Source organism: Corvus cornix, chromosome 13 (assembly GCF_000738735.6).
Source record: "Corvus cornix cornix isolate S_Up_H32 chromosome 13, ASM73873v5, whole genome shotgun sequence".
Classification (NCBI taxonomy): domain Eukaryota; kingdom Metazoa; phylum Chordata; class Aves; order Passeriformes; family Corvidae; genus Corvus; species Corvus cornix.
The window spans coordinates 17,717,252-17,738,249 of record NC_046343.1 but is presented as its reverse complement, the minus strand read 5'-3'; the positions used below and the strand labels follow the sequence as shown (position 1 = coordinate 17,738,249).

The 20,998-nt window shown below is 39.5% G+C and overlaps 2 long non-coding RNA genes across 2 annotated transcripts in view; one reads left to right on the top strand and one right to left on the bottom strand.

The window, feature by feature from the left end:
- LOC109145562 overlaps positions 1-20,998 on the top strand; it is a 55,945-nt gene that overhangs the window by 7,901 nt on the left and 27,046 nt on the right. The window contains exon 2 of the long non-coding RNA XR_002047009.3: positions 3,698-3,793. This is a non-coding gene — a long non-coding RNA (uncharacterized LOC109145562). The remainder of the gene's footprint in view (positions 1-3,697; positions 3,794-20,998) is intronic.
- On the bottom strand, positions 15,344-16,865 carry LOC109145561. The gene is made up of 2 exons (XR_002047007.2): positions 16,524-16,865; positions 15,344-16,175 (listed from the first exon to the last, which is right to left on the bottom strand). It is a non-coding gene; the product is annotated as an uncharacterized LOC109145561 (long non-coding RNA).

Here is a 20,998-nt window from a genome sequence, read left to right as displayed (position 1 = left end):
ATTTAATTATGTTCTCTCTTTGTCTGTAGTATTTTGAACAGCAGCAACTTCAATCTGCCTTCCCATACTACATTTATTCCTCTTAGTCAGAGATTACTAAGTCATCATTAATTGCATCAAAGTTAACAGGTCTACTTACAAATTAAAAACAATACTCACTAAGAGCAAGTCTGGTGAGTCACATTTGTATTTTTATCCTGAGGTATAAAATTAAAGAAAAAAAAAGGAAAAATATTTAATTCTCATGGCAACCTGTTGGTGACAGCAAAGTTACATTTAAGTGCAGCATGCATTGAAAAAGGAGCAGAAATAAACCAAGCTGAGCCCTGCATATTCTCAGAGAGAGGTGGACTCAACAGATTTTCATTAAATTGCTTAATTATGTTTATATAAAAAGCACCTGGTTTCTTCTAGTTTTAAAGTGACTGTCTGACCCAGCAATGCCTTGACTAAGTAAAGCAGTGACTACAAAGAAAATTGCAGATGGTAGGGTGGGGAGAACCCTTTTGTTTCTTTTAGGAAAGAATAAAAATTCTCACAGAACAAATTAAACCTCATCTTTCAAATGGAGTCACTATGTTGCTCCACTTTGTGGGCAAATGAAAGAATTGTGATCAGGTGTGGGGCATGAAATAGCACTTAAGCTTGATTACATTTAAATCACCTGTTTCTTAAAGCCCAGGTTGGGGGAGGAAGTGTTTTCTCCTATTGTGCCTCACACCTGAGGAGATACAGGACCCTAAGTTCTGGGTGGGCATCTAGAACAGGAGAATTCAGGTAAAGTTATTTATTTACCTAGGGCATATGTTGTAGCAAATTGTCTAAATATAGGTCCAGTCAATTGGTAAATAACGTAGTAGGGTTAGAGATGTATCATGTATTTACTGAAGTTGAAAAAGAGATCAAGGTCTCTTTAAAACTACTCTGGGGGAGAAATTTGCCCTCTGCCCCATTGAGTTCACTGGTGTTTAGAAAACTAAAGTTGTTCATATGAGGGTTTGTTGAGGCCTGAGATGTTGCCAACAATCAAACACTGAACAAATATAGTTGCTTTGGCAAGCCTGGCTTTATGACTGAGTACTGAACTATTTATAAATTCTTTAATAAAACTCTTTTCCCCCCTCTTTACCCTCTGCCACTGGCAAGAATAGACTGTTTTGTACAGACCCGCTGTATCTAAGCAGGATGCTGGGAGCTGAAACACAGCCACAAAAAGGTTTATGCAAAATTTACTGTGAATGGAAAACATCAAATTTCATAAAGCAGCAGCTGAGTCATAGTAGTTGACTGTAGCTTGGATTCTTCCTACCTTTCTGCAGATAAGTGGATTGCAGTGCATGTCTTTGGAGGTAAGTGTCATGAAGGAAGATGGAAGAAAATAAGTAAAGAAACAGACTTGGTTTGAGATTTTTTGGGTTTTTTTTAAATTTTCTGTATGTGTGTAAAGATACAATAGTGTCAGTGGTAAAAATCAAGTGATGTGCACCTTTCATTTTGTCTGATCAGCCATAACTCTAGATTTTCATACAGATTTCCTGGAGATGAATCATCAAGTCTGCTTAAAATATGAGAAAGCCACGTTTAGTTAAACTGCAAGCTTCCCCTAATGAAATAATCTGCCAAAATCTGGGCTGTTGTCCACAAAATGAAGAGAGGCTGAAAAACAAAGCATGCTGATTGCTAGGAAAGACCTATTTTTGCTGTCAATCAGGGCTTTTTATTTCAAGCTGGACAAAAATTTGGACATAATTTTGTAAGCCTGTTACAAGTCTATGGCATTTCAGGAAATACAGGAATTGTGTATTCAGGGGGGAAAAAAGCTTCACCCCAGATTTTGTGCTCTTTCGTCTTCTTTGTGCCAGTTTGAGCAGATTTAGTGATGTGTTTCTCATTCATGTGGAAATAGTATTTTCCTCCATGTTCTCACTCTACTGGAACATTTTGTACTGACAAATCTACAGAAATGATTTTAAGAAATCAGAGTATCTCTGCATAACCACATAAGCCATATTATCACTCCCTGTCTCAGGGAAAAATCAGGGTGAAATGCTTCAGTTTTTCTCTAAGGATGGGAGTTTCTGAAACCTTTAAGTGGGAAACCTGAGATACCAGGTTTGCCAAGCACTTTTTATGTAATAAGCTTTTTCTCAGAATTCTCAAGTGCTGAGGATGGCTTATTATAATTAACAACCTTTTTAAAGGGTGCAAAGACTTTTCCTGTTTCCTAACTCTGACTTGCACTGTTGGTGTCTTCCTCATGTCCCCTTCCCTCCTCCATCAGATGAACTGTTCTGCTAAAAGGCCAGTTTAGTCATCATAAAGGGATTTTCGTAGTCATGATGAGGTAAAGCAGAGTGTGAAGATGTAGGAGTTTGTATTTAATGGGGAACTTTAAAGGCGGATTGATTGCTGAGCACATAGTTCAGACAGGCATGCATATGTAGAAAGAAAATACACATATGCATATGTATGGCTTTGTCAAAGTGATACTAATTGATGGAGAGAGTGTAGATGTTAAACAGACATCCCCTTGGAGGGCTCACTGGAATAGGGATTACCAACAAATCCAGCTGCCCATCTGCAGTGCCATTACACTGCCCCTCATCATGTCCTGTTGATGTGACACTGCACTACCCTGCTAAATGCAACAGAATCTATGCTATTGCATTGGGAAGAGGGGAAATAAACTTCAGCTGTCTCTCAGTCTGGATGGCAAGTCTCTTATCAGCTCTTGCAGTGTTTGAAGTGGGTTGAGAGGGTAAGTGTCCATGGTTCACTAGTTCAGCATGTCTGTGCTGATAATGCAAACTAATGTGTGGTTAAAGCTCCTAGCAAGTTATTTCTCTCTGCATTGGAGCACTGTACAGGGAACTGGAGGTACATAGATAGATATGGGCTATAGGCACAAGAAGAATTATCAAGTCAATCTAAATAAAGACAATATTCATACAAGTTGATTCCTCTTGGCAGATTCTGGCAATGGGGAAATTGCAGATAAATGCAGATAAATGTTCTTGTTATTGCATTCACTGGCAGGTAAAATAGACCATTTTGCCTAATTCTTAAATTTACAGCTATACCCCTTGATTTTGGGTCCCTGCTTCTGTAATCTAAATGATTTGGCCAGGGCTGGTGTGGCTGCTGGGGAGATTGAGGTCAAAGGAAGCGCAGAAGCAGGAAAGCCTCCACTCCTGAGTCCCACTCTGTCAGCCAACAAGGGGAAGTGGGAGCTCTGCAACTTAAGTGGTAGACATGTGTTTGGCTGCTAGTCCTTCATAGCTGATAAAGAGGAAAGCAAAGCTGTAAGCAACTCTGAGAGAAGGTAGTGGAGTTTTTTTTGCCTTTTGAAATGGGAGCAATAAATGTGATTGTTTTGCTCGAGACAGCTGGCATATGAACAGGACTCTTGTTCTTCATTCAGTGCTATCCTGGAGACTAGAAATTAATTTTGGAATTATGTATAAAATTAACCCTTGTGTGTACCTGTTAGAAAGGCTCTATGAGTTACAGAAGCACAGTGGAGCTGAACATTCAGTGCAGGACATTAACCCTTGAATGGGTAAGGAATCATGTGGATGAGGCTGTGCTCTGGGCTCCTGCTGAAGGCTGCCTGTTAGGGAGGAGTCTGGGTGGGACAGGAGGGAGAGGTAAGCAAAGGTAACCTGGAGGTAATTTTATTCTTCATTTGTATTTGCAGAATGTGAATCTAAGCTTGCGTGTGCTGCCAGCTGGGTGCAGCCTGGGCTGTGTTTCTGTCATTGATTTATCTCAGCAGAAGTTTCTGTTTCTCCAGGTGCGTATTGATATTTGAAGATGTTGTGATAGTCACTGTGTGAGGATGATACTGCAAGTTGTTTTCTTAGTGAGAGAACCTGGAGAAGATCTTTGGATCTGAGGAGTGCATGATTCTTCTGTGTCCTGTAATAATAGCTCTAGTTACTTTGTTTTTGCAGGACCTCAAATCCAAGCGATTAGGCAAGAGGAGTGTAGGAGTTAATTTATAGTTTGTTCTGATCTAATTTGTTTCCTCTATCTTTAATGTATTTTATTGTGATCCAGATAATGTAAAGATTGACTTGGAAATGTCCCATTGAGTGATCTGGTAAGGAGAAAACAGCACACGAAAATGTTTTGTAAAGCAGAAAAACAGGCTTGGTTCTGCTCTAGCATCTGCCAAATGAAGTAACTGAAACTCCTGTTTATTACACAGCATAAAAGAAATGGAATAATACTGTTAAGAGTGTTATCTTTGGAAAATGACTGCACCTCACTGAAGCATGACTATAATGATGGGGAATTATGCTGCTAAACCACACCAGTTTTGTGGCACAGTCACTAAAACATATACTCTGTGGTGTTCTTTGTGAAGGCTTTATTGCAGATACTCTTGTATTAACATATTGTCATGAGGCCAAAATTGGCATTGTCTTTGTCTGGAGCATTCTGGAGGGAAACCACACTTTGTCCTGCCCTTTATCTAGGGCTTATAAATGAAAAAGCACTTAGTAGGCTTTGTAGTCCTCATTAAATGATTGTGATACTGGATTTATCTTGTCCTATGGGTAAATGCTGCTTGTCCTCTCCTTTTTTTTGCAGAGTGGTTCAGATGAAGCACTCTCAGGACACAGCAAATGCTAATGGCGGAAGGATTATATTTTGGAGGAAACGAGACAAGATTGTTGTTATAACTGCTGCTTGTCATAATAACTAGCTGAGTACTGTGGGTATGACTGTGGCTGTTGGCCATTTCTTTATATGTTCTGACACAGAATCTTACCAAGGACCAGCTATTCACTGTTGAAATTAAAGACTCTCTGATAGTGTTCTGATAAATGTCATTTTAATGGCAGCAATCTGTTGCTGCCTGTAGCACCAGCCCACTTCTGAAGTGTCTTCTGTCTTCTAATCTCTAGTGCTGCATGCCAGGTGATACAGTAAAGATGTATCAGCTTCCCACAAATTGAGAACTCCATTCATATTTGCATATCATTACTTTTTCTGGGGGAACGTTCTTAAGTCATGCCCTCAATTTAACCACTCACTGCATCACCTTTGAGGAAAGGGCCTCATTTAACTGCTGGAAAATAAATGACAGTGCATGTACTTAGCTGTGAATTGTTAGGGTGGTGGTTTCTGTGCTCCATGGCTTTAAACATGCTAACAGGGGTGGAGGGAATGCAGCCTGGAGCCCTAGCAGCCATTCCACTGGCAGCTCAGCATCCTGCTGCAAAATGACAAGCATGCTCACTGCTCTTTCATGGAGAGTAAATGTTTTGGCCATTTTATTCCACTCATGAAAAATAAAGAGTGATTGCAAAAATATGGTTTCCCTATGCACACATAGCAAGGGAGGGTTCTTTGTTTAGTACCTGCTTTGCTGTAGGAAAACTTGTCTGATTGCAGGGGCTGTTATGTGGGGCAGCTTGCTCGATAAAGTTTTTGGGATGATGATGTGGAAGCTAAAGTGGTATGATGCTAGTAGGGAACGACTTGTGGGAAGATTTCATGGTTCCGCTGCTGCTCTGACATTTTCACAAATCGCTCCTGTACCAGCACAGGCCAAAGAAAGCAATGCCTGATGCTCCCATCTGCTGGACCCTAGGGGGTAGGAGTTGCAAGGTCATCTTGGAAAATGAGCTATTTTTCTCCTTAATTTTTCAAAAGTAAATGTAACCTTCTCTCCATTCTCCTACACTTTCCATTTATTTTCTGTGTTTAAAAATGAACCTCTTTCCCTGCATCAGTATATTCTGTCACCTTCAGCACTTGGGGGACGAAATGTAAATTTTGTTCCTTCAGAATTATCATATAGTCATGATAAATACAACTTCTTTTAAGAGTAGTGAGAGCAGGAGTGGGGAAGTGTGTTACATATTTTAAAAGGCAGTTCACCCACCCCTACCTGAGAAGTAATAGGCAAGTTCTTTGGGAATGCTTCCTTTCCCTCCTGCTCTGTAGTCTTCAGACAGGCAATACAAGACATTGGTGATAGTTATGAATAGGTTTTGCTGCATCTTCCCATTTCCTTTTATTCCTCTTTAGCCACTTGCCTTGCACATGCTGATCTCTGTTACTGTCTTAACACTCTTCCCTTTTGCACTGATCTGTTTCTTATTCCATTTTCCTTTCACCTTTTCCTCCAGGCCTCCTTCCAGTCTTGCTTTCTGCTCCTTTCTCCTTAAACGTGAAGGCACACTAGGGCAAACTGCAGGCATAGAGGAGCTTGCAGGGAATTCAGACTGACACCTTCCTCACAGACATATCAGTAGTGCCAGTTCTCTGATTTTTCCATCTTGTTCTTTTTCCATGCTGGACATGAGCTATAGCCAATGGAAAAGCACATTAAGATATGATTTTCTGGCTTCATGTCACTTCATCTATCCCACATCTTCAAAGAATTTTGTCTCTCACCTGTTTGCAAAGGGCTTCACTAACTCAGAAACTACTGGTGAACAGTGAAGCCTTCAGCCATTTCTTTTGCAACCTACAGAGACTTGAGGCATCCTAAAGTTCCTCTGGAGGAGTATTTTCACTTGGTTGATTGTTAGCCCTAGGGATGAACAGTAGCATGAATGACAGAAAATTGTGTTGTTTTCAGTGCCAGCAGTGCAGTTCTCCCCATCTCTTTCCCACAATCATAGCACACAGTCCAGGAAAGTCTACTCACTTTTGGCAAGTTCTGCATCCCTGTGGGCTTGTGGGGAGAAGAGGGTGTGTTGTGCTGGCAGGAGCAGCATTTCAGGTAAACCTCTGTAAGGGCAAGGCACTACTAATTTCAGTGTGTGTTACAAATGTCTCTCTGCATCTAATGACTATTTTATGTATTCTGACCTTTATTTCATGGCCTTTATCACTATGATATCTTAGTGCTGAAAGAAGATTTTGGCTTTGTAAGCTTTAGATATTGATTTTTTCCTGTAACTGCCTCCTCTGATTCGAGGAAAAAGAGAAATATGTAATTTTAACTAGTGCAACTCATATCACAGCCAGATTCAATATGAATGTACTAGATATGCATACATCAAATATTGCCTTTTAATACCCCTATCAGTGCTTTTAATGCGCTTCTTTGTTCTGTTGTGCAAGCTCACTATGAGGGGATTTTTTAAAAACTTTTTTTTTTAAATAGGATGTTAAATGGCATTTCATGTTGATTCTTAGCACTTAAATAGGTGTCTGCTATCAATAGCAACGTCCCAGAGGCACCCATTGAAACCACACTGCCTACACCATTTCTTTAACTGGAACCGTGCTCATGCTTCTTATGTGAACGTGATATTAATTAAGTCCTTGGATGTCATATGTGCATCCAGGTCTCTGTAAATAGAAATGTCAGTGCTGCTGGCAGTGAGCTGGGTGTGAGGTCTTTTCTTTGTTGCCCACATTACATTTTGCTGTGTCCTCGGATGGAGATAGTGGAAGTCTTTGTTTCAGTCTGTTCTCCCCAAAAATAATCTGAGTGCTATCCAAGATTTGACAAATTTAAAAAGTATTAATCAACCTTCCTAATAGTTGCTATTCAGCTAATCACACTCAAAATGGCAAATGGTTGTAAAGATGTCAAAGAGATATGCAGAACACCCACTGTTTGAGCTCTTCCCATTCTCATTAAAATAAGCTCTTATGGCCCAGCTAGTGTAATCATGTGATAAAATACTCAAATTAAGAGCATTTAATAAAAAAACATGGTGGGGAGCTTTGTTAAAGATCTCTTTAGTGTATTTTTGCATTCATGTTGAGGACATTAGAAATAATTTAATCACTGCCTGATTATACGAATGTGAGAAATAATGGGATCATTGCCTTATCACACGTGGGCTAATTCAAAGGCTCATTATTTATTTGTCGAGGATTAAGCATCAAATCAATTTGGCTTGATACTTGAAAGCAGGAAATTTAAGATGAAATTTGAAAGGAAGATTAAGAAGTAAGATTAAACCTAACAAGAGCAGAACTATTTTGCTTGCTAGAGTCAAGTCACGCCTGCAAAAAGATCACAGAATAGATGGATAAAGTCAGTCATATATTGTGGAATGAATGGCTTATGGTTTTGGACAGAGTGCTGTTTTCAGTGTCTCCACATCTTTAGTTTTCTTGTGATCCACAGCTAAAGTTACTTTGAGGTTTCCAAACAAACCTTTTTTGCACTTACTCTTCCTTTAATGAAAATATTTTCCTCTTTATATTGGTCTATAAACTGAATACTATTATACACAATCACTAGAATAAAATCCATTTTTCAGTACTTTTGGTTTTGGGTTTTTTTTATGGTAAAATGGTTAGGGCTGAGTTTCAAAAGCCCAGAGTTCAGTGAGTTGCTCTCCTTTTTCTGTAGCAGTGTGGGTATATGTGTCTATGTGGTGCTTTGTTTTCACTACGGAAATACATTCTTTTGTGTGTAAAAGCAGATTCAGAGAATGGACCTTCCAGAAACTGGATACCAAGTCCGTCTGAAGGGGGAGAATAGGACAAAAGATGAATCCTTTAATGGTGGCTTTGATGGAATTGTATCATTTTCCCCCTAAAGAGGAAAGAATTTCACTTGGGTCAGGAAGATTTTCACAAAGTTAGAGAAGAATGGAGATAGCAGTGTTAATTATGGAGGAGTGATCCTCTGCTGGTGTTTCCTGGTGGATTTTTTGCTGTCTGTGTTTGAGGTCTTGATTGTGAGAGAAAATTGTTTAAAAAAAAAAGGCTTGAGGGAGGGGAGACCTTAAATTTTGCAAACCGAGTTCCTTTTCCTCTGAATTATCTAGAAGCTCTCTGGTTTGTCTGTTCACAGATTGGACAGCTTACAAACCTACCTGGTGGTCAGTTTACAGCTCTCCAAGAGGCAGAGAGGTCTCTGCTTCACTTCTGAAGGTTCTCCCCTTTTCAGCAGTTCTGCGGAACTCAGGGCGTCCCTTCCTCGCCAGCACTGCAGGCAGGCACTGTCTGCAGTGTGAGATCAGCTGGGCTGAGCCTCAGCAGTGACCTTTCCCAGAGCCATCCAAGAGCCCTGCCCCTGCTGAGCAGCCACGTATTGGGTTTGCTGCTGTGGCTTCCAGGCTGCAGCATCTTCCTTAGGCCTGAAGGTTTGCCTGGTTGCCATAAGATGAACAGGGATCCGTGAGGGTGTTAAGTCCCCTGCATATTTTATGCTTGCTGAATTAATCTCACTTAATATGAGCTGTCAGACAACATTACTGTAATTTATTTACATAACTTGAGGAATTTACTTCACATTAATTTAACCTTGCAGAATGTGTAACGTGTGTTTGTGCTGCTGCCGTCGGTTTCCTGGAGGCAACCCTGCTCAAGTGTTTCTCAGTTTGAGATTGATTTGTCTTCCAGCTGCTAATGTGAAGGGTGAACCTAAACACTGTTGTTAAAAAGATCTGATACTTGGAGCTCTCTTTGTTGTTGCATTTATTGAATTAAATGAACTGCTCTGCCTTGTACTTAATTCAATAAAAAGTATGTTCTAATTATATTATTTTCCTTCTAAAGCAACACCCACAATTCTGACCTTGCTTTTTACAAAGTAAAAATCTATACTTATAAGGAGGAAAACCTATATTTTGTTCAAGAACTTTTTTTGGGTGTATTAAGAGGTTGATTTTTTTTCTCACTTGAGATGGGCACCATGTCCTGCTACTTGTGTTCACAGTTAGACAGACCCCACTTCTGATGCAGTTAGAATGTTCAGGTCATAAGAAAGCAGCAATGGATGGGTGCCTGAACCTGTTGGTTCTTCTCTCTGTTGGCAATGTTGTTATACTGTGTCTCAATTTGAAGGTTTGTTGTCTTTTGATTTCATTTAAAAAAAAAAAAAAAAAGTCAAAACTGATTCTTCTGTAGCTTCCCCCCTTCCCAGCTGTCTGCAAAAACACTCAGTACTGGGGTTTGTGCCAAATCTAAGAGAAAACTCAGATCCTTCTGCTCTCCAGGTTGTTTGTATTTTGACATGATGTGTAAGTTCTATAGAATATAAAGTTGGAATTGCTATTGCATTTAAAAGTAATATAAAACACACTTTTATAATTTATTAGGGACAAGCATGGGAAAATTGGCCAGTTGCCATACTGTCTTAGGTGTGGTCTTCTGAGATGTAGGATTTATCTCCTAAAAAAGGAGCTTGATCTGGAGAAACAAAAATGAACTTAATTTTTAAGGAGCGAAGGCAATAGGTGATGGCTTCTGCAGGAAATCTGTTCCTTGTTTCTGCTTTTAGGGGTTGTGAGGGGGAAAGGGACAGGAATATATTCAGGGTGCCCTAGTTACCAAAGGAGTGACCCAAAACAGGACTGATAGAACACCTCCTTTCCACAACAGAAAACCCTGTTGCCTCATTAGGGATTGTGGATATCAAATTGAACTTCTCTGAGGTGCACACTGAGGAGGGAAGGTCCATTTAATGAAACCAAGAGGTGGCTTGAAGCTCAGGCGGCTTCTCATAAGGGAATAATACTCTCACTGCAACAATAAAAATGAGAACTCACATCTGTACAGGTCCCAAATGCCTTTAAAACCTGAAAAAGGGCCGATTTCTGACAACATCTTGGCTCCTCTTGCCTCTGGGCAGGACTCTTTGCTCTCTCCTCCAGATCCCTGTACCTCTGATAGCAAGGAGCTGGCTCTAAGACAAGAAAGCAAACTTTCTTGAAATGGAATAAACAAGAAAGCAGATAAGCTTTTGCATAAATCAGTGTCACTGTGATCAAATTGTGTGCATTCCCATGAAAGAAATCTTTTAATTTTTGTCCCTTTGTTGCATAGGGGAGAGGCCAGTTGCTGCTTACATTTATGGCATGAGCAGAGTGGTTTGTCCAGAAGAACTTTGACTCTGATGTAGAATTAAATGTGACACCTTTTAATGACTCAGCTATGGAGCTAACCTGTTCTTTCAGAATTTTACAGTCAGATTGTTCCTTTGCCACATGAAAAGAGGGCATGGAACTATGTTTGGCCTTGTTGTCTGAGCCACATTGTCTTTTTCTCCATGCCATCCTTTCTTCCTTCCCACTGGTGACAAAGTCCAAGGAGAAGCCCAGGCATTCAGGGCAGGCTGAAGGTTTTGCCTTAAAACCATCTGTTCTGTTTTATGGGGGTGGAGGAGGAAGATTAAGAGGCAGTGTCTCCTTCAAACTGCTGAGTGGCAAGATTTCCTTAGGCCTTTCCCTGCTGCTATCACAGCCCCATCTTGGAGGTGCTCCCCTAGGAGAAGACAAAGTATCAAGGTGGAAAAACCATTCCAGAATACAAGTAGGTGTCTTTTCTGGTTGAAAAGAAACGAAAACTCTTTTCTGATTTTGGACCAGCACCTGAATTGTGAGGGAGGAGAATACTTTATTAAAAGGGCAAACAAACCCCAGTGGAGGGGCAGATATGATGCAGTTTCACAGCAGCTCTGTTGACCCCAGGGTCAATGGCACTGCAGCAGTGCTATGTTTGATGACATGCCCCATAAAGCCTAGCACTGGGGAAGAAAATGACATTGCAGGAGAGAGATTTATGTTTGCAATTCCTTAAAGCAATTTTATTGTGTTCTTGGTGAGTTTTACCATATTGGTTTAGTTGCAGCCACTGCAGTTCATGGAAGTTTCCTTTAGTAGCAGAAATATTGCCACAACTTTGTTTCTTGCAAGTCACTTGTCAGGAAAGATTAATGAAGCTTCTGCTCATCAGGATAGCACTAAAATGCTTAGTTATCCAAAGATGCCCTGCACGATAATTTTGAATTTCCTCTTTCTGTTTCATTTCCCTGTCTGTTCAATTCTACTTTGTAAGTGTCTGAGTTCATTTTCATTATTTCTTTGTCTGTTCCAGTTAAGATCTTGATTTTCTGTATGTCTTCTGCAGTTCTCTAGAGCACTATTTAACACCAGAATGAAAGGGGTGCTTGCCATGTCTGCTGTTCCTTTACCTTCTCCTAACGGCCTAAAACCTTTTAGCTGGATGTGCCCCAGCTCCTCTCTGCACACATCCATATGTACTGCATAGCTCTTAGTTAGGGTAAACCCCATCACTTTTCTTTAAGCCTTTCACATATTTATTTCATTTAAAACACATTAGTTACATATGTAACTCAAGCTAATGATGTCATGTTGTCTTCATGCAAAATTTGAAGTTCATAATATTCTTTTACTTATTAGAATAGTGGGAAATCCTCCTTTCAGTACAGTACTCCCTTGTTTATTTTGAGTGTAATGGAAGTATAAATTTATTGGCATACAAATGTACTGTGCCATTTATAAGTAGATATTTTGCAATATTTCCAATTTTAGTTAGAAGGCACTTTTGTCTCTTCTAAGCAAAGGAAAGATGGACTTGAAGTTCTTTACATAGTTCTTGAAATCTAAAAGACTTTCCACAAAAAGAGTTCCTGTGAGAAACCTGTTGTGTTAGGTGCTCGAAGCCTTTACTTGCTGTCAGCTGAAAAATCAACCCAGGGAAGTGAGCAGTTCTAGGAAATAACATGATGTTTCCTGAAATATTATGTAGCTCTCACATCTTATCCCAGTATGTGTAGGATCAGTTTTCCTGCTGCTCCATTCTGCAGTTTTGTGCTGAAAAATCTGGACTTGAATTTTTAAATTTCTTTTCTTGAAGAGCCATATTGACAAGGGGCTGGGATTTAAATAACTATAAGGAAAAAAACCAAGGGGCTTGGTCAGGTTTTGGGCAAAGAAGTATTTTGAAAGGATGTAATTGTTAAAGAGGCCAGCTTTGAGGAAGCTGCCATTTGTAGGTTTTATGCTTTAACTATGCTCTACAACTTTAAAATTCTTTTCCTCATAAAAGTTTTTAGCTTTCATTCAGAACTAGGACATGCAAATCACCAGGGCTGATTAATGAGCAAAATGTGATAGATACAGGCTGAGAATAAAAGTTATGAGTGTTAAGAGAATACAATACCTTTGTTCAAATATTTAAACTGTAGAACTTAAGGACAGGACTTCCTCTACTGGATGTAAAGGAAGCTGGAAAAGGCAACATTTGGGTAAGGACTGGCATGGAGAAACTCTCAGGCTTTTGAGATCTGCCTGGTCAAGACTGACTAAGGGAAGCAAATGTTTCTCCTGTTGAGGCAACAGCGATGGGCCAAGTGTACCAGTAAAGAGGGGCCTGTGGGGTAGGCAGGGTGGCACTGCCCAAGCTTTGTGTTTGCTTTTTAGGCATTAGGGGGCAGGGAAGAGTTTTGTAGCTTCTTCCTGGTTTTGTCATAAGCTTTTTTTTTTTAAAGTATTCAAGGTGTGGACTTGAAGATGAAAACAGCCACAGAGAGTTTCAAACTCAGCCCATCTGCCCAGTGTGAAGTGCCTTGGCTTTACTCTATGACAGAGGTACAGCTGATCCACTATCTCTATGAATCCTCCAAACTGCATCCCTGTCTAGTTTGACCACTGAGATACTGTGAAGCCCTGCTTGAAAACTGCATCTTGTATAGATTGTTTCTCTTTTTTTCCCCTCTCCTTTGGAGGGAAGATAGTAGCACTTCAAGGAAGTAGGAAATCAAATCAAGAGACAGGAGAGGAGATGAACTGTTAGAATTTGACAGTAATAGCTGGCACAGAGAGGAGTGAAAACAAGCTCTCTCTAAGAATAATAGCTATATAGATACATAAGCTAGCAATAAACTGATGATGGTAGAGTCCAGTAGTGTCCAGCAGGCAATTCTCATATACGTTTCATTTCTATTGATATCTTTTTATGATAAAAAAAATCCAAACCTGCTCCTGCATACTGCTTGGTGGGATCTGTTCTTGAATCCTGTCTTAATTTAGGTCTCCAATTTTGGTTCTATATGGAAGTTGGTACCAGACCAGGATTAAAAAGAAAAAGCTCTTGAAGGTGGACATAGTTTAGTGAATAATAGCTCCTTTTTCTCTAGTTTCATCTTAATGAGGAGTGCCTGCTCTATTTTATAAGCATGTGATTTTGTAATATTTACCTGATTATTTCTTCATGCCTTTACTATTGCAGATGAAAAGGAGTCAGAGGCATTCTAGATGGAGGTGAGCTCTTGCACTGATACTGGCAGTCTGATGTAACTTCTTTGGATTTGCTTCCGAAGCAAACCAAGTTACATTCTTTAATATTAGATGTTAAGAATCTTGTGCTCTCTTTCCCTTAAAAGACTGACTGTTGAGGAAGGTTGTGCGGCAGTTACTTGCAGAGAGAATACTGCTTTTCAAGATGATGCCATAGCTCTGTATGCTATGAGGACATTATTTGTTTTTATGAGGAAAGGATTCTTCTCTGTAGAAGACATAAAGGCTGATGTGAGATTTATTTTCTAAAGAGCTAATATAAATGAAATGCTTAAATAAAGCTGTATTTTCAAAGTATGATGAAGTATGAGGCCATCCTTTTCCTGCTGACTGTTTCTTCAGCAGCTTTTTCTTTCAGTTAAAAAAAAAAAAGAAAGAAATTTCTCTTTTATTTTTACCTACTGTCCCTTATGTTGATTTGTAGTTTGGGAACACAATTGAGGACATCATCCATGTCTTACTCCCTCTCCTTTTTCCTGGGGTTATCGAAGGGGGTCTTGCCTGGGTGAAGATTATATTTAATAAGATTCAATCTCCACCATAACCTTCACAATTTCTAATCTGTTTTCCCTTTTGTTATTTTCTGTAACCATTGACATTACCTTCTAGAGTTTTTTCCAGTATACTTTGTCGTAGGTATACTTTGTGGCAGTTTTGTTTTTGCCTGTCTGACTCTCCCCTTGGAAATAGACTATGCCCTTGCTAAGTTTCCAGATGTGCTGGGATTACACTGAAAGTGTTGGAAAGGACTTTTCTCTGCTTAAGGAAAGAAGTTAAGCTTTCATCTTGGACTGGTTGTAGCAGCAGGAGAACCCCATTTAAATTGTTTTTACCGCTCCATTTTCTTATTATGCCTCAATTGATTCTAGTAGGTTTGCTTCATCTTTCAGATTGCCTTGAGAATTCAACACAATTTTTTTTCCTGTTTACCCGCTGAACACGTTTCTTTGTAAATAGAAAATTCTTGCACTCAGGTCAATGACTCTTGAATTTTCAGAGTGCCGGTTACAAGCTGCTTTCAACTGAAGAGGTCACAGCAATATCACAGATGCACAGATTGCTACCCGATTAATACAATTATCAACATGGAGAAATTATTAGTTGAGTGTTTGAATTTGAACATACCTTTTATTTTAATGCACACTTTGAAAAGCATATTTTAAGGAGACAAGTTTAAATTGAAAATGTTCCCAAGGAACGATTTCTGTCTTTTGTGCAGATCAAAGTGGCAAAAGCAATTTAACAATTTGTCTGTCTTTGAAATCTAATGGGTTTCCTGCATTTCTCTAAATACAATAACTGGACACAAGTCTATTATTCCTTTTTAATGCTGTAAAAGCCAGTGTTACATTACTTAGCGTTCTTAAGGCTTTTACAATGGAGATTTTTATTATGTCACATATACAAGCAATTATGTTTGACAGTTTGGATGCAAAGTTGAATTGGCAGCCACTTCAGCATTCTCACCAATAAAAACATTAAGCATGTCTATTAAAAATGTTTCTTCTGTAATTTGTTTTTCATAAGCTTTCAGCTGTGCCACAAAAGCCTCCCGTCTCTTTTACAGCTAATTTCCTGCAGACTGCTTTACAATTGAGACGTGAAAACTCTTTTTGTGATTGGTTTGTCATAAAAGAAGGGCCAAGTTCTGATGGTATCAAATGGCTCGAATTAGACAGGAGCTTTCTGAAGATGTGTAAAACAAAATTTGATGTCCCAAAGCATAGCACAGTGTCATGGTTTGACGTTGGTTAGGTGCCAAGCACCACATACAAAACAAGGTGAAATGAGGACTATTGAGGAAAACGGAAAAACTTCAAGGCAAAACAGTTCCACACTTAAACAGTTGTAGTATAAGAAAATTCACTACTAACAGAATTAAAAGTAAAAAAAAAAAAAATACGAAATTAAAGCAAACTCCCAGAATACCTTTCCCTTCTAGTACCTCCCTCTTTCCACCAACCTGCACAAGGGAAACAAACATGGGAGTTTGACAGTTTCATTTCTTAAGAGTCTTTCCCTGTGTTTAAGGAAAAGAGTTTCTTCTGCTGTGCTGTGCGATCCTTCCCACGGGAGATAGCTCTCTGCGAATTTCTCTAGGGCGGTTCAAACTTTCACAAACAACAGTCTGCCCGGAATCTGCTGCAGCGAAAAAAAAAAAAAAAGAAATCCCTCCCATGAATCTTGCAGTCTTCCCCCACTGCCATCATGGGTCACAAATAACACGGGATTTAGTCTTTTAAGGATGAGCTATTCCAGCCTGAAAGTAAAGGCTCTCTTCTCAATCTCTAAAAGTCTTTCACTGCATCTATATACTCTGGCATGAATATTTTTCATGAACACATGAATTGCTACATCCCCCCAATTCATCTTATGAATTATAGGGGGGAAAAAAACCCCTGCTGTATTATAGTCTTCACCATGGCTTGCAAGGAGAATTTTCAGCTCCAGCGCTGGGAGCTCCTGCTCTCCTTCCCTTCCTTTACTGACCTTGGCGCCGCCATGTTGGCTTCATCTCACATGATCTCGCTTTTCCTTTCTCTCTGACCTGGAAGAAAGCTGGTTCCTGTTAAGTTGCGGCTAAGAAGTTGATCTTGTCTCTTGTCCAGGCTCTGCTCTGGGGAAAACTCGCTGTTGTAGGCTGCATGTTTTTGCTCGGTTCGACACGAGCCGCGCTGGCTGCGTGGAAGGGGCCCAGCGGCCCCAGAGCCGCGCTGCGCGGTTCCGGCTGCGCTGCTGTTTAAGGCTGGTCATGGCTGCTTGCGGAGCCGGCGCGGCTTTCCCCAGCGCCTCGGCCCCGCGCTGCTGCACCGCGGGGCTTGGGCCCCCCGCTTCGCCATCCCGGGGGGGAAACAGGAACAAAAGGAACTTCCTGTGCTTGGTCTTCCTTCAAATATGTGAATTGCAGAGGCGGTACCAACTTTTTAATTTGTTTAGCAACCAGTCCATCGAATTAAGTTTAAACCACCACATGGTCCTGAGGCAAAACCATTTTGAAGTCAGGGAGAGTGTGGGCTTGCTGTGGCTGTGCTGGTGGAGAAGGGCTCTGTTGTGTTTGCTACCCTGGGAGCTGGCCTGGCAGGGTCATGGGTGAGCAGCTCAGTCAGTACAGTTGTGCCTGCACACTTCGTTTGTTTACCTGTGTCATAAGCTAGAATGCAAAGGTGTAAAACAAACCTAGCATCAAAAAAGATGCATCTCAACCACAGGAAAAAAGATTAGCTAGTCTACATTAAACTGAAGAATATTTTTCCCTACACGCAGTGCGGTGAATTAGCCTTTTTAGGTCAATATTATTTTTTCTAAGTTATCTTTTTCTTTGATAAATTATTTAAATAGGGCCACATTTCAGTATGTGATCATCAGTGAATATCATTAAAATAATATAAAAAGTTCTAATTCATACTTTTGTCCTATATGTGTGTTAAAGAATATGCAGAAGTTTATGCTGTAGTCATATAGTCATCTAAGCAAAGCTTATGGGAGTAAGCTTGGATAGGACTATATATTCTGTACAAGAAGAATGAAAGAGTTAATTGTGATATATGAACCTATTTATAATGCAAAAGGAGAAATAAAAAGCTCCAAATATAATGCTTATTGAAGGAAACATTTCTTCAAATATTTCTGGGGTGAGGGGAGGTGTGAATTCAGTGGCCTATCAGGGTATGTATGTAAAGATGAAATATGTAATGATGCTGTAAATGCTGCTAAGTCAATTTTACTTGTGAGGATATTGATTCAGTTTTGTCCAGTGGAGCAACTGTGTGATTCAAATGAAATACCCCTATTTGTGGCTGGGAATCTTCTATGGGAAAGCAGCTGGTGATGAGGCTGATGGGTGGGCACAAGCCAGTTACCTCAGAACTGCATGAATAATGCTCCCAAACAAAAGAATGCCTTGGCATGTTAGTTATCAGCCATTTTCACATAAGGCTCCAGCAGTCCCAATCAGCGTGTGTTGACTTACAAGTGTGTTTGACAGGAGTTTGAATGTTAAACCTAAGAGGTCTTTTTAAAGCTAAATCATAAATCATGTGTTTGCCTCAGAAATCTGCCATTCAGAGTTACTTATTATAACTTATGATGGTTCTATTGGGAATAGATTAAGAAAGATGAAATGGCAACATTTGGATACTGGAAATGTCTCAACTACAGAATGCTGCAAGTGAGGAAATTATCGAGGCTGGGAAGCTATTCAGAATATGTGTTTGAATAGTGAGTTCTTTTGCGTAGATAGCAATGTTTTTTTGGATATCCTACTGTTAGAAACAGGCATAAGATGTATTTAATAAATGAGCAGTTAGAACCCTAACTGGTGCTTTAGCTAACAGGTCAAAAATGCAGTGAGCTGTGCTTTGTGTCTGACTGGCTAGGAAGCAATAAAGTAGTAGAGAAATTTGACTATGGAAGCTGGACTATTGCATCTCACAGAGGGTTACAATTTTAATTCTGAACTGTGATGGTCAGCTCCTGCAGTCAGGGTGTTTGGAGAAGACAGAGCAGCAGAGAGAGCTGGGTGCTAGATGGTTCCTTCCAAGCCTCTTTTCACCTCTTCAGTCCCACATCTTCATACCATTCAGGGCATTCATCCTTCTGTGCCCTCTGCCTTGTGCACTGCCCTAACAAGTGGGGCTGAAAGAACATGGTTATGCATGTCCATGAATCATGTTCCTAAATCTCTGTGAGAAGAGGGGAAGAATTAGCAGAGAATATTTTAAAACTTCAATGAGAAAATGCTTCACTCACTGTAACTTCTAGCTGGTTCCCTTTTCTTAATATGCTATTAAATGATCTTACTCCTTGTCAAACTTGTGGAAAGCAGCAGTTTCATGATTTCTAATTTTATAAAATGTCAATAATGGAGTGCTCCAATAAATGAAATTTATTGATGATCACCTTTTTCTCCCTGTTATAGCATGTTTCAACTCAATTTCATAACAATTTCTGGCTTTAATATGAAATGTCAACAATATCTCCAGCAACCACCTTGTTCTTATTACTCTCTAATCTTATTTTTATAAAGATCATTTCTGATGCCTTGTACATTGTAGACTTTGTACATTTAGCCAGTGATCAAAGTTGTATAACAATAAGCTGTAGTTTGACATGGAGTAGCTTAAATCTATTCAAGCTAGTAATGTCATTTGCAGATTAATTTGCCAATTCATGCAGTGTTCATTTCATATCAAAAAAATAATATCCAACAATCACTCAAGCACTGATGACATTTCTGCTTAGATCCATTGGTAAAGCTTCATTTATTGGAATAAAACAGGACAGCAAATGGAATTTGTATATTCAGGTTTGAAATTGGGGGAAAATAGTTTCAATGTGGAACTGTAGTGTCATCTTTATTTATAGGAAAAAATACTTGTCTTGTGGTTCCTTGAAAACTGAATCAGAGAGATGGGTTTCCCAGGGGAATTGTTATAGGGATTTGCTATATATGCCTGAGCTGCTGTAAATATTTAACTTTTCTTATATATGTAATGACATCAGATGATGGAAAAAACAAATGTTGAGGAAGAGAAGAAAAGAAAACAATGTAAAACAAGCAAATGTTCTGCCGCATTTCTTCTAGTGCATGTAAACCAAAATACCACAGTCTTCTAGAACGTCTCACAGTTGAGACAGTCAGTGGAAAGCTTCCTTCAGTGCTGTCCTCCACCCCCTGTAGTTCTGACCTTCCAGTGTTGTCTGATGGCTGAGGAGGGACTGCAGAGTGGAATTTTCCTTAAGAATTCTTTTCATCCTTGTAAGAAATACTGCAGTGCTGTAAGCAGATAAGCTACCATGCATGTGTTTACTGTGTATCAGCAAATGATAGGGATTCATCTCTTCAGTGTTCAGATTAAATACTTAAATACTAATAATTTAGGAGTCTGGGACTAAAACCTCTCTTTTTCATGTTAAAAAGAAAGTTGGGGTTTTTTTCCTAAAACTTACTAGTATTTATTAAAAAAAAAAAAAAATGCAGTGACTTCAGGATGAGGATATTGTGTGTATGGTCTTCATATGTGTCCATCCTTAGAATGATCTGTGTCAGCAGCAGTGGTAGGTGCAGGTCATGTTTCTTCAGTCCCGGGATCAGGATGGATTTCCTCACCATGTGATCTATCCTGTGTGAGTTTTCTGACTTCAGTGTTAAGTTAATGAGCTCTACTCTTTAGATCAAATAAACTTTTAAGGAAGCTAAACCATGGGACTAGGAATCAGTGTTTTCAAATACAGAGGCTTTGTGGGAGTCAGGACTCTGGACTGGACCTATATATTTTGTATTACCTTAATAGAAGTTTGTTTTAAGTAACTTGATTAAAAGGGAGAGGGGTTTCTGGTGTGGGGTTTTTTCTTTTGGTTTGTTTTTTTGGGTTTTTTGGGGGTTTTTTGGTTGTTGTTTTTTTGTTTTGTTCTTTTCTTAGAAACTCTGTTGTTTTCCTCCCACACAACATACTTTGTGCTACACTTCTCTTTTTGTAAAGCAAATGTGATTTGCTACTAGGATGCTGTCTATAGTTCATACTATTGAGATAGGTGATTTCAAGAAGGACCTGTTGTGTGTGATACCTTTGTTAACTTTTCAGGTTTTGAACTGGCCATTGGGATCATCTCTCAGCCTTTTTCAAAATATTTTGAGAGTTCCAATTATTTTCACTAGCTGAAAGTCAGTATCAACATGTATGTCCTGCTTCAGAGGCATCAGAAACAATTAAATAATCAGTATTTTAAATAATCTCAAGGGGTGATACGCTTGAGTGTAGATCAAGGGAGAGACCTTGCTTACATTTAACTGTGATTCTGTGAAATGAGGCTTTATTGTAGCAGACTGTGGGAGGAAAAGAAAGGGAAAATAGCTGTGAAACCACTAATTTGCACCTTATGAATATTTAGATGCAAAAACCCTTTTGTGGGTGTTTGTGAAATAGATGGTGAAATCAAACCATACCCACCAGCAAGTGCAGCTG